Source organism: Oryctolagus cuniculus, chromosome 5 (genome assembly GCF_051225735.1).
Source record: "Oryctolagus cuniculus isolate XC-2025 breed Fujian yellow rabbit chromosome 5, ASM5122573v1, whole genome shotgun sequence".
NCBI lineage: Eukaryota > Metazoa > Chordata > Mammalia > Lagomorpha > Leporidae > Oryctolagus > Oryctolagus cuniculus.
This window is the reverse complement of record NC_142871.1, coordinates 93,683,347-93,698,156: the sequence shown is the minus strand read 5'-3', so window position 1 is coordinate 93,698,156 and position 14,810 is coordinate 93,683,347. Positions and strand designations below refer to the sequence as shown.

Genomic DNA, 14,810 nt, shown 5'->3' with positions numbered 1-14,810 from the left:
CACATTAATGTTTATTGCAGCTCAATTCACAATAGCTAAGACCTGGAACCAATCCAAATGCCCATCAACAATAAACTGGATAAAGAAATTATGGGACATGTACTCTATAGAATACTATACAGCAGTCAAAAACAATGAAACCCGGTCATTTGAAACAAGATGGAGGAATCTGGAAAACATCATGCTAAGTGAATTAAGCCAGTCCCAAAGGGACAAATATCATATGTTCTCCCTGATTGGCGACAACTAACTGAGCACCAAAGGGGAAACCTGTTGAAGTGAAATGGACACTATGAGAAACAGTGACTTGATCAGCTCTTGTACTGACTGTTTATGTACAATGTAATACTTTATCCATTTTAGTATTTTTTCTTTGTTTTGTTCTAGTACTATTGGTTGAACTCTGTAATTAACACACAATTATTCTTAGGTGTTTAAATTTTAACTTAAAAGTGATCCCTGTTATAAGAGTGGGAATAAGAGAGGGAGGAGATGTACAATTTGGGACATGCTCAAGCTGACTTGCCCCAAATGGTGGAGTTAGAATCGTGCCAGGGGATTCCAATACAATCCCATCAAGGTTCCATGTACCAATGCCATCTCACTAGTCCCAGAGATCATTTTCAGTTCACAATTGATCACACTGATAGGTCTAAGAGTCAAAGGGATCACACAAACAAGACTAGTGTCTGCTAATACTAACTGATAGAATCAAAAAGGGAGAGAACGATCCATCATGGGAAGCAGGATACACAGCAGACTCATAGAATGGCAGATGTCCTAAATAGCACTCTGGCCTCAAAATCAGCCCTTAAGGAATTCGGATATGGCTGAAGAGCCCATGAGAGTATTTCAGGCATGGAAAGCCAAGATACTCTGGGGGAAAAAAAAAGAAGACCTAAATGAAAGATCTCAGCGAGTGAGATCCCAATGGAAAGAACAGGTCATCAAAGAAGGAGGTACCTTTCTCTGAAGGCAGGAGAGAACTTCCACTTTGACTATGACCCTGTCAGAATAATATTGAGGTCAGCGAACTCAAAAGGCTTCCATAGCCTTAGCAACTCATGACAAGAGCCTAGGGAGATTACTGATGCCATAAACAAGAGTGTCAATTTGTTAAGTCAACAACAGGAGTCACTGTGTACTTACTTCTCATGTGGGATCTGTCCTTAATGTGTTGTCCAATGTGAATTAATGCTATAACTAGTACTGAAACAGTATTTTACATTTTGTGTTTCAGTGTGGGTGCAAACTGATGAAATCTTTACTTAATATGTACTAAATCAATCTTCTGTATATAAAGATAATTGAAAATGAATCTTGATGTGAATGGAATGGGAGAGGGAGCGGGAGATGGGAGAGGTGCAAGTGGGAGGGAAATTATGGGGGGGAGCCATTGTAATCTATAAACTGTACTTTGGAAATTATATTTACTAAATAAAAAAATGTAAAAAAATAAATACATACCCAATTTAATTCAATAAAAATAATTAAAATATTTCAAGTCATCTGGTATAATAATATTATTTCATAAATCTTTTGTTTCAATTTCTGGATGCATGCATGAGTATAAATGATTTCATAAGTGCACCAGACCACAGGGTTGAATGCATTTCTTACATAGCTCAAGGTCAAAAATGTGTAAGATGCACTGTTAACTAGTGTAATCATTACAGCTACTTATCTCCACGGCCAGATTTCTCTAATAAGTACTCATCCCTTATTTGAATTCTCCTGTAATGAATTGCTTAATAAATATCCAAACCTTCCTATCAATATTCAGACATAATAAAATCAAAGCAAAGATAATTAAGCCTGTGATTAAATAGTAGCCATGTTACCAAAAAAAATGTAATTTTAATGAATAATATAGAATTACAACATGAGGATATCAGTATCAGAAACCCTATTTTTAAAAGCCATGAATAAGCTCAAAATAATGTGCTGAGCACACTGCAATTGCTGTGTTACAGTAAGATCTTAAAATTTAATATACAGGAACCGGTGCTGTGGTGTAGCAGGTAAGACCACTGCCTACGGTGCCAGCATCCCTTATAGGCTCAGTTCAAGTCCCTGCTGCTCCATTTCTGATTCAGCTCCCTGTTAACTTGCCTGGTAAAGCAGTGGAAGATGGTCCAAGTACTTGGGTCCCTGCATCCACGTGGGAAACCTGGAGGAAGACCCTGGCTCCTGGCTTTGGATTGGCCCAGCTCCAGCCATTTGGGGAGTGAACCAGCAGATGAAAGATTTCTCTCTCTCTCCCTTTCTTTCTCTCTCTCTAACCCTGCCTTTCAAATACATAAATAAATCTTTAAAAAATTTAACATACAAACTCTGCTTTATGCGAGAATCAGACAAGCAAGCATACTAGTAATCTGGATTTCTATCAGAAACTCCTGTAAGTTCTCCAAGAAGAACCTGGAGAAAGATGATGAGGACTTTCAAACATGTCTGTGAAATGTGAAGTCATTCTAGCAAAGGGAGCCTCTCATCTACAGCTAAACAAAGAACATCCGGGCAGAGAAAATACCCTGCTCTAAGTAACCAGAATTCAAAGGTAAGGCTGGATGCCAGGAAGCATTTTACATATACACACAATTCAGCAAGAATTGTTATGTTAAGAGCATGGTACCACATGTTACAGCTGCTTTCACGTTTACCTGATCTACCTGTGGCACGAGTCTCCCACCATTTCTCTCCCACCCAAACCTTTCAAACTCTTACCCATGCTCATGCTTTCTCCATCACTTACTGAAAACTCAGAAGAGTGTCACCCTTCCTGCAGAACCTCACTTTAAAGTGTATATAATGGAAATTTACAACCAAAAAGCTGTGCAATAGAGAGTTCCCAGTGAGGAATGAGTTGCTGGTGACCTCTAATTGATATAATCACAGACTTATTTGCATGTGGGTTTGAAGCTGTCCACACTACCAAAGGTCTCTATTTATATGCTGAAGGGATGATGTAGGCACAGTGTCCTGATGGCCTAAATATCAGCAGTCTTTTTGTGATTGATATTGTGCTAGTATTTATATTTTGTTCTTTTTTTCTTTGTTTTCATTCAGTGGAGGTGGGTTATTCTTGTTTGTAATTGAATCCTGACTTGACTGACTTCATCTAACCTATATGACTTTTTTAATGTCATTGAACTATTTGCAGACCCTTAAACATAATCTTAAAAATTAAAAAAAATTAAAAAAACTATAAGCACTATAAATGATGCCTTCAATAGCTTAAAGTAACTCTTTTTTTAATTATTTCACTTGAGTTTGCAGTTAGGACTGATACAATGTACTCGAACTCAGTCCATATCACTACATTTTTGGGAAATAATGATGACAAAGAGGTAGGGCTGTCTTTATAGGTGTGGAGTTAACATAGTTTCTTACAATTGGTTTAATGCTCTTCTAGCACTATATTGAAAATCTTGATAATTTTTAAACAAAGTACTCCACATTATCATAAGCCCACAAACTATATAGCCAGTCCTATATCTAATACTTAAGTAACAGAAAGTTTAGTAAGATATTGTGACAAAAGTCTCTGAACTAAAAATACAGTTGTCTAAACTTTGGTTCATTCAAACTGTTAGGAAAATGGCGCAGTTTTATCTACGGTGCGATCTACACCCTGACACCATCCCAGGCTCTAGCCCTGGCTGCCATTGCTGGAAGGCAGGTGGCCACATGGCCCAACCGCCATTGTCAAACTCCATCCCCATCCTAATGGGATTTGCTGCTCCTGCCAGCCCTCGGGCAAAGTTTTAAAAGGACCTGTTCCTGAACACGTGGCTCTCTCTAGCTCTCTTCTCTGTGCTCTCTGCTCTCCTCTGCCCCTCTCGTCTCTCTTCTTTCCTTGCACTTCCTCTCCTCTCTGTCTCTCTCTCTCTTTCACTCTCCTTCTCTCTCTTTTTCCCTCTTCCCTCCAGTCTCCTGGGTTTTCCCCAATAAACCGTTTCCCTTTCTCCGGTGTTTGGTGTATTTTGTGAAGGCCTAACACAAACCAATTGATGGCTTTCACGGTTAGATTGTCAAAATAGTGTGGACTATGTATAGCATTCCTACACTCTTCTTGATTATGAGAGGTCTTCAAAAAGCTCATTAAAAGAGCATACTAAATAAAAACTATGTGTGAATTTTCATTTTTGCACCAAAATTAGCAACTTTTAATTCCACTCTTCCACAACCTTTTTAATGTACCCTTGTTACAATTTTAGTTTCCTGGATTTTGGTAACCCATTCATAGAAAATTCCCCTTTGAGTTATTAGGAAAAGTGGCGGCCTTTATTAACACGCCTTTTCCATAGTCTTATGGAAGGAGAGCTCTGAAACATGGATTAGACCATGAAGTACATGGATTATATCAAAATACTATCAATCAGGACCGGCACTGTGGAGCAGTGGGTTAACGCCCTGGCCTGAAGTGCCGGCATCCCATATGGGCGCCGGTTTGAGACCCGGCTGCTCCACTCCAATACAGCTCTCTGCTATGGCCTGGGAAAGCAGTAGAAGATGGCCTAAGTCCTCAGGCCCCTGCACTCACATGGGAGACTGGGAAGAAGCTCCTGGCTCCTTGCTCCTGGCTTCACATCGGCACAGCTCCGGCCTTTGCAGCCATTTGGGGAGTGAACCACCAGATGGAAGACCTCTCTCTCTCTGCCTCTCCTCTCTCTCTGTGTAACTCTGACTTTCAAATAAATCTTTAAAAAAAATACTATCAATCTAAGCTAATGCCAAAACTTTCCATAGCCAAAGATGAGTTGTTCCTGCTACCTCAAGAGCTTGGGAAAGTTCTTAGCCACACCACCAATACTCAAGAAGTCTAGAAGCTAATTTGGGTGGCTATAAGCCAAGGACTCAAAAGGGCAGACATTGTTGGGCACCTTCCAACCCTTCCTAGAGCAGCCTCAGGTACAAAAGGAAACATTCTCCCACAAACTGGAGATGCTCCTCCAGTAATAAGAGAAAAGAAGGAGTAATAAAACAGAAAAAGAGAGGAAATGCCACAACAGAGGAAAGAGAAAAGATTATTAATATTATGAAATTCTATAGAGTGATAGAGAATGATGAAGCCAAAGAAAAAAACCACTTCACAATTGGACATTTTAAGTGGGAATTTACAGAGTGGTAGAGCTTGGTACTTGGATCCAAGAAGAGGAATGGGTAATGAAGAAAAAAGAGAGCTGGCTAGGCCCTTTTTCCTAACTGCTCTGGTAAAGGCTAAAACACATGTAGTTTGGTAAGTCCAGTGTACCTCACTGGCAGAGGAAGGGATATAAAACAGATGTATTCCTAGTCTCCAAATCCAGAGAGCTCAGCCAGATACTCCACTAAATATTTTAAATATGTAAAGGGACTTTGAATGTTCATTCTTAACAAGCATCTGATGAAATGTTCCCCAGATAATTGAACACTATTGAAACTTTCTTTTCTTAAATGTTAGAAGTAAATAACATGAAATGTTCTTTTTCAGTTTCCTAAGAGAAAAAACTGGGCATGTGAAACAAAAGGAAAGATAAGCATAAAAGAGATTCCCTAGTGGAAAGTAATGATCAAAAGTCAGATGACTGTATCAAGAGTGATGCCAACCTAAGAGATAAACAACAGAATGCAATTAGTGTGGTTTCTTTCCTCAGAGCTATAGTGCTTTATCCACTGAACATGCTAACAGAATTTTTACAGCATAAGGGCTTCTCATTGATTGCAATGAATCTCCACCACTGCACAGTTTTTTCAAATAAAGGCTCTTCTGTCTATCATGGCAAAGTTCAACTAAGTCGGTGTTGCACAGGCTCAAAACCAAAGTCTCTGAGTGACTGCAAGGTGCCAGGTGGTACTCCATTCTCTGTAAACTCATCTTCATGGTGTTTCTGGATTCAGAGTGCTGGGGTGGCACATGTTATGTGCCAGATACTATAGTCCTAAGTATTCAGTCGAATTCTTTTTTGTTTCCCAGATTTCTTGGCTAACCCTTTCACTTTGGTCTTCAAAAGTGTGGAGAAACTATGTACAAGGATGAGGATATGATGTGACTTTTCCTCGTAGTCTCTTCCCATAATCACTAAATATTACTAAAAATAAAGGTTTTTTTGCAATGAGTGGCAGAACAAGTATTCAATAAGTAATTTCTAAAATAAAATTGTGTTGTCAAAGACCAAATATGCAAAGACTGCTTCTTCCATGAACATCCTTCTGCAATTACCCAAAAAGACTATTACATGTCATTTCTATTCTCAGTCCCAGCTAGCATTAACACTCTGATGCAAAACATCCAGGCTAAGCCTCAAGCTACCAAAACATCCATTTAAAGCCTTGGGTTATTGGTAGATATGTCATGACCATCATTTGCTTAGTGTAGCGGATAGTAACTCATTTGTATTTACTGGAGACTAGCAGAGTGGATAAGAAAGCTAGCTTTACATTCAGGCTGCCTGCATTTGTGTCACAGCACCACCTCTTATGGTATGATGGTAAACAAGTTACTTAACATCTATTAGCCTCATTCTCCTCATCTGTAAACAAATATATTATCTACCTTAAAAGACTGATGTAAAATTTAACTCTCAGGGAAGTACCTAGCACATAATAAAGTTCAAAAAGTGTTATTCCTTATTATGAATATGCAATTGTGTACTCTTGGAAAGTTACATAGATTCTTTGAGATTCAAGGTTTTTTATATCTATAAATTAGACACAATAATATCTACTTTGTGACTATATAGGAAGACTAAATTAGTTCATATGTGCACAATAAAATGCCAGATATTATCTCTAACACATAATCAATATTATTGCCAGATTCTTCATTTTCTCCTGAGACCAGTTACTCATCTACTTCTAGCCACATTGAGAATTTGCATTTACCATTGATCCAGAATATAAAGGTTTTCCATTAGACCAGCAAAATGTAAGTAAGTTCTATCTCCTTTATTAACTTCATTGTTTTTAAAGAAGTGTGCTTGTGTAGTGGGAAAAAAATAAATACATGAACCATAAGAAGGAATTTTCTAAATCTAAATATGGATCCTGAGGAACAGTGAAGAATACACAAATTGTAAACATATGAACCCTGTTTATTTACTAGTGAAAATCTTGGCTCAAAACATTTGCCACTTGCCTGCAAGACAAGTTTATTAAACATCCCTATCAAACTTACGATTTTAAATTATGTTGCTGTTCTTCTTTGCAAACACATTTTATGCTTTAAAATATTATATGATTGTAGTTAAGATTCTCTTAGCTAATAATAGATCAATTAGCAGCTTTCTTAAAGCAATCTTGAAAGCAAAGTAAAGACCAAGGAATATGGAATAACAGGACCTATAATATTACATCTGAAGATAAGCAGAAGAGATAGAATATGAATGATATGATTTGAGAGGCACAATCAAGGACCCTATGACCCAAAACATGTTTTGCCAGCACACATTGATGTGTAAATATTAATGCTTCATTTTTTCAAAAAATTATTTTAATTAACAATTTGATTGAAGAACTGTGTAACATAATATAATCACATGGAAAAATACAATGAATTTTCACAAAGCAAACTCGCCCATGTAACCATTACAAGATTCAAGTAACAGAATATTATGAACACCCATATGCACTGGTTCTGCACTGGGATATAGATATCAATGCCTCTCTACTTTGCACAAGTTAAGCATTATGTCACTTTTATCGCCATAGCTTTTGAACATCAAACACACAGATACTTCTGTTAATTCTCTTGATAAATTTGTTGCTGGGATTTGTCTATGCTGTTATATCCAAAATGATTATACTAATTCACTCTCTTCCCATCAGGGTTTGAGATTTCGGGTTTATCAATATTTTGGCTAACTCTTGATATTGTCTGTCTGTGATGATTGTGGTAATTGCATTAGCTTTCTTAGAGTGATTTAAATTTTTATTTCACTGATGAGTAAAAATATTGAGCTCCTGTTCATATATTAATGGCCTTCAAATTTCCTCTTTCATAAAGCTCTGTTAAAGTCTTTCCCCTGCTTTTCTGTTTAATTTGCGATCTTACGATGGAACAGTATCTTCTCACTGACTTTAAACAGTTCTGAATACATACTATAGGTAAGTTCTTTGTTAGATAATATGTTTTGAAGCAAATTTTGTGCCTTTAAATTCCTTTGTTGAGGCCCTAACCCCTATCCCTTACAATGTGACTGTACTTAGAGATTGAGTCTTTTTAAAGAAGTAATTAAGGTCAAATAGGCCTATAGAACACAGTTCTGTTCCAGTCTCTGATTGGTGTTCTTATAAGAAGAGGTGGCTACCATAGCAGCTGGAGTACAGATCAAGGTTTAGGTGAGAACCAGTGATTAGGAAGCCTTTGGCAAGCCAAGGAGAAACCAACCCTATGGCACCTTGATCTTGTACCTGCTGCCTCCAGAATGGTGAGAAGAATAAATTTCTGTTGTTTAGGCCATCTAGTCTGCAGTATTTTGTTATGGCAGACTGATCAAACAAAGAAAATATGTATATTAGAAATGTATTTCCCTACTCTGTAACTTACTGTTTTTTCTCCCACTGTTAGCACAATCTTATTTTAAAAAAAAGTTCTTCATTTTAATGTAATATTTTTATGGCTTATGTTTTTTGTTATCTGTTTAAGAAAGTTTAGACTAAAAGTCATAAAGCTATTCTGCAAAGTTTTCTTCTAAATGTACTTTTATTTTACTTCCATATTTAGATCTATAGTCATCTGAAGCTAATTTTTTAACATGGAAGTAAACACAGTGCAAGATTCATTTGTTCCAAGTAAATTATAATTGGTCTTGCAACTCTTCAGGAAACTAGTTTCCCCTTACCTCTGTTCTACAGTGTCATTTTATAAATCAAGTAAAATATTAAATGTGTAGAACGTTGATCCATTTTCTAATCTGCTAGATTTTTCTGTTCATGTAGATTTATTCCAAGACCACACTGTCTGAATATACTACACTGTATCTTTACAATAAATTTTCATTTCTGTTAGGTAAGTCCACCAAATTTGTTCTTTTTCAAGATGTTCAAGATTTTATTGCCTATTCATCAATGTTTTATTTTTGTGTTTTAGAAAATGTGTATATTTCTGTAAAATTATCTCCTAGGATCCGATTGAATCTAAAGATTCAGGATATCAGTTTGCAATCAGATATCTTTAAAGGAATGGTCATTTAAGCTATAAATATAGTATCTTCTCTCATCAAGTTAAGTTCTCTTCAATTTCACTGGAAATATTTGAAGTCCTTTGTGTAGACCTTGTAGTCAAGAATGTAGAAGTTAGGCAAGAAGAGGGAATAGGAACCCTGTAGAATCAGACATTTTATTCATCTCAGCACCCTTTTCAGAGGGTGTTCTAAGAAAGCTCACTTTGTAACATTGTCTTAGGGCTAGACCAACACTACCACCAAGAAAAACTATGAGACACCAGTCTGAGTCAGATTTTTACATGAAGATACATGCTTTTTGAGCAGGAAGATCCCTCTTGCTCTGCTTTTTTATATCTGGATTCTCTCCCTCCTCTTGCTATTAAAGGTCTGACAAATTGCCTCTCAGGGAGGCAGTTTCTTTAGAGAATTACATCTTCTCACTTTCTTTTGAGCATCTCTCACTTGAGGCTGATTATTTGGTGAACAGACTCCTTGTGTCTGCTAGCAAAATTGGAAGCCTAGATAGAATGGGTCCTCACCTAGATTTGGGGTGACTCGGAACAAGCTGTGAAATGATTGGTAGTGGCAGCTTCTGGATGGCTCACTTGCTCTCTGGAAATGGCTGATACATCCCAAGTTGAGGTGCAATGGGCAGTGGTGGCTTGCACAGGAATTTCTCATTCTTGCAGAACAGTTGCTCCATGGCATTGGCAAGGGAGGTGTCTAAAAGTCCTGAGTTGCTAACAGATATCCAAGAGATGAAGTGGCCACCTGGACCCCTTTCTGTCCAGCATTTCACAGAATCAAGGAGTTAATAAATTGGGACTGGCACTATAATAAGTGGTTAGAAGTTGCTAAAACTGAAAGCCAGGACAGAAAACATGCCATCAGGAAAGAATCAGGTACTGGAAAAGGACATGCTTTTCCAGGACAGTAGAGTAAAAACATCAGAGGATCACCAAAGAACTGGTCAAAGAAATCTGCCAGGTTTCTGGGTTACTTGACTCCATCCATCCCTGTTTCTCAGGTGTAGTGCCATTGCATTCAGGTTTAGAAATTTCTGAGGAATGAATGGAAGACGATAGGAAGTTTCATGCTTCAGAACTAATATAAGTTGTGCTGTGTCTCGCCTTGGGTGGGTAAGCCCTGCTTCATATGTGAGGCCAACAATAGGCCTTCAGCTAATTTATGGCCTAACCACTGTACATACTGCAAGCAGGAGGGACACTAAAAATGGAAGGAGTCTCCAAGCCAGCACCAGAGCGGGGGAACTCAGGGAAACCCTGACTCCTTTCAGCTCCCCTTGACAAAAGAAAAAGCCTGGAGGGGGGTTCACTGATTGGCTGTTCAGGATAAAATCTAAATCTCTCCAAGAACCCAGGTTATCCTAAAGATAGAAGGGGAAGAGAGAGTTAAGTGCTCACTTAACACTGGAGCCATATACTCTGTACTGACTACTGAAAAGGGCTATCTCCCTAAGAGGGAGTGTAATTGCATGTCCAGAGGACAAACAGATTCAGATTCTGACAAGTCACAGAACAAATCAGAGTAAACTGTAGGTTTATACCTCCTTTATTCACAGTGGTGTGATATATAGTAAATAACCACTAGCTCCGACAACAGTGGGGCCACAAGAGGCTTCTACCTTTGTGTCCGTGGTGGTATTTGGACACACGCACAAAAAAATCTACGTATATTTTCACATCTGCAAAAAGCCACATCTGTGACTAACCGTACCCCTCAGTTTCTTATATGGGCCTACAGACAAAAGTGGCCCAGTGCCATGCTGAGTTGTGGGCAACCAGCCCAGCAGGTGAGCTTGTTGGTTACCATGACTTTGGTTGCTGCAGAGGCACAGACAAGAGGGCAGACAGGCATGGGGACTTGATAAATATCATCTGTCCAACAGTAATATTAACGTAGTGTCAGGAAAAGGAGATATGAAGAGACATAGGAGTTTATAACTTACCAAATACATTCTAAAGTTTTGACTCACTCATTTCGATATGGCCCTGAGAATCCCATTCCACTCTTGGGAACAGACTTACCGACTAAATTGGGTACTACTGTATATTAAGTCAAGACCAAGTAGAAAGGAGATTCCCAAGGAACCATGATAAAGAATTCTTGGTTATCCTCCATGAGGTGTACCTAAGGATCGTGAAACCACTCCAGAAGGTATAAGTATTTTAGCTTGGGTTAATATAGAAGTATGGGCCCAGGATCATGTGAGATGGACTGCCAACTTGTAAAGATAATAGTAAGGTATACTCATCACTGGCCAGGACTAGCTAATATTCTATTAGACCCAAAGTAACAGCTGATTCTCACTAGTTTTAAATGACTTCCTAGCTAGGGATTGATCAGGCCCTATAATTCACCTTGTAACACATCTGTATTCCCTATTAAGAAACTCCAGCCAGATGAATATGGGTTTACAAAGGATTGACAACTGTGAATGAAGCAGTTTAGGACGCCCACCCTATGGTACCCAATCGCTGCACTCTGTTGATCAGTTTGCCAGGGGATAGCAAGTATCACTATCTTAGACTTAAAATATATGTCCTCTGGTACTCACCTGGACCCAGAGTCCCAACAGCTATTTGCCTTTTAGTGGAAAGACACAAAACTCACCAGAGGTTGCAGTATTGTTGTACTGTTACACCACAAATACTTAAAAACTCTTCTACAATTTTGAAGAAAATTTTGAGAAGAGACCTGAGGGGGCTACAATCAGAAATTATTACAATTATAATATGTTGATGATATTATTGCTATCTCCTCAAATGAGGTTTCTGATAACACCATTAAAACCTTGAATTATCTGGCAGATAAGGAATATAAAGTATCCAAAAAAGACAAAAATTTCTAAAAAAATATAAAGTATCTAGGATTTATAATACGCCAAGGACAATGGAGCCTACCCTAAAAAACATAAATTGACAATTTATAACTTGCTTTTACCCTAAAACAGAAAAACAAGAATGGAGATTCCTGGAAATGCTTGACTCCTGAATTTACATACCCAATTTTGAGCTAATAGCAAAATCCCTTTCTGGCATATTAAAAGGATAGAAAACGAACTTCTTTAAAAGGGACATACAATGTAATCATGGCTATAAAAAGCTAAGGAACTGATGAACTTCCCTACTTTAGGAATATTTGATTTAGAAAAGCCCCCTTACTTGTGTATACTTGAAAGACAGAAATTGTGGGGTGGAGGTGGGGGTCCTAAGCCAAATGTAGGGATCATTAAAACAAGTGATATATTATTTTTCCAAAAACTTAGATTCAGTATGCTAGGGATAAACCCTGACTGGACTCCATATCAGATGACAAATATTCTAGAAACAAAATTAGCCATTAGTTAACTGCTAGTAAGAAACTATATTACCAAAGCTTGTTCTGGATACTCCAAACCTCTCTGTCATACAGTCCTTGTCAGATCCTGAACCCTACCACATTGCTGCCAGTGTCTCCGTACCCCTTAGCACATAATTGCTCTGAGTGACAGACCTAGTGTTCCGAAGTAGGAAATATCTCAGAAGTGAACCTCTTCCCATTAGAAAAATAAGATTTGTAGATGGTAGCAATTTCATGCTAATTGGTCATCAGAAAGCTAGACATACAACGTGGTCTTTACATGGAACTATTAAAGGTAAGAGTCTCTCTCCAGGGACATCTGCATAAAAGGCAAAAGCAACAGCCCTGACTAGGGCACTAGAACTGGGGACAGGAAAGGCTTTAACAGTCTGTACTGACTCTAGGTGTGCCTTCTCAGTAAGCCATGTTCACAGGGCTTCTGTACAGAAAGGGGACTGCTAGATGCTAACAACAAGGAAATTAAAAATGGCAAAGAAATTCTCAGTTTTCTACTGGCTTTAGAAGAAAGTAAGGAATAGTTCTTATGTACCACATAGGCTATCAAAGGGAGATTCTCAGGCAGCAAGAGGTGACAACCTGACTGATGTCGCTGCAGAGCAGGCAGCCCTGACAGAGGAGACATCCTGCCCCTTGCTAAGTCTGAGCCTAAGTACTCTCCAGAAGATTCACAGGAAGTCCAATGAGAGGGTTTTCCAAAGAACCACTATTGCAGAAGGATGGATGGTAGACAAAATGGAAAAGTATTGACATCCCTGTAACCTGAACTGGAAAGTGATTAACCAATTCCATGGTGCCACACATTATGGTAAAGAGACAATGTACAACTGGCTACTTAAGGGAAACAAAACTCTGTATATAAAGGGATTGGTAGATAAAATAGCCAAATAATACACTTATTGTCTTAAAAATAATGTACAGACCAAGCCTCCTAGACCCCTGCTTGCTAAAGTAGCACAGATGAGGGGAATTTAACTTAAAAAGATTGGCAGGTCAACTTCACAGTCACGCCTACAGTCCAAGGGGTATTTAAATACTTTCTAATGTTTAAATATACCCTCATTAGGTGCATAAGACTACCTCTGACTTTCAAATAAATAAATAAGTCTTTAAAAAAAAAGACCCCCTGACAAACAAACTTACAATGTTGGAGAAGACATAAAAAGCTTCTAAGAGAAATTACACCAAGACTTGGTCTGCTTAGGATGGCACAAAGTGACAATGGGTCTATTTTTGTTTCAAAAGTTATGGCTGTGGTGTCCCATGTATTAGGAGTAACTTGGAAATTGCATACCATCTAGAAATGCCAGTCATCTAAAAACACTAAAAACAAAACAAAAACAAAATTAATTGGACTCTTAAGGAAAATGACTCCTTAGATCCCCCATAGCTGAATAAAGGAAGCTCCTGAGCACACCTTGAACTCTCCTGATAAATACTCTTGTCAGTCTGTTTTAGTTTGATACAATGTCAGTTCTCTACTTTTATTTCTTATGCTTTTATGATCCAATCCAGGAAATCCTTGCCCCTTGCATGTCTTTAAGTGTTTTTCTTATGTTTTCTTCCAATAGTTTCAAGGTTTGGAGCCTCATATTTAGGTCTTTAGTATATTTTGAGCTTATTTTTTGTACATGGTGAAAGATAAGGATATAGTTTCATCCTTCTTCATGTGGATATCTGATTGTCCCAACACCACTTATTAAAAAGACTACCCATTTTCCAATGTGTGTTCTTAGCACTTTTGTTAAAGATCAGTGGGCTATAGAATGGGTTTACTTGTATGGTCTATATTGTGTTCCACTGCTCCCTGGATCTATTTTTATGCCATCACGCTATTTAAAAAAATTACTAATTTGAGAGAGATGGAGAGACAGAGAGAAAGAGAGAGAGAGAGAGATTTTCTATCCACTGTTTCACTCCCCAGCTGGCCACAACAGCCAGGGCTGGGCTAGGCTGAAGCCCGGAGATTTTTCCTGGTCTCCCAAGAGGGTGGCAGGGGCTCAAGCAATTAGTTCATCTTCTGCTGCTTTCCCAGGCACATTTTCAGAGAGTTGTATCAGAAGTGGAACAGCCAGGTCTCGAACCAGCACCCATATGGGATGCTAGCAATGCAGGCAATAGCCTAACCCATTATGCCACAATATCAGCCTCTTCCATGCTGTAGCTTTGTTATACATTTTATTTTTTTAGCTTTTATTTAGTAAATATAAATTTCCAAAGTACAGCTTATGGATTACAATGGCTTTTTCCCCCCTATAACTTCCTTCCCGCCCGCAACCCTCC

At 38.3% G+C, this 14,810-nt stretch overlaps 1 pseudogene; it reads right to left on the bottom strand.

Moving 5' to 3' along the window:
* Nucleotides 1-14,810, bottom strand: part of LOC127493255 (importin subunit alpha-1-like) — a 178,032-nt pseudogene that overhangs the window by 125,344 nt on the left and 37,878 nt on the right.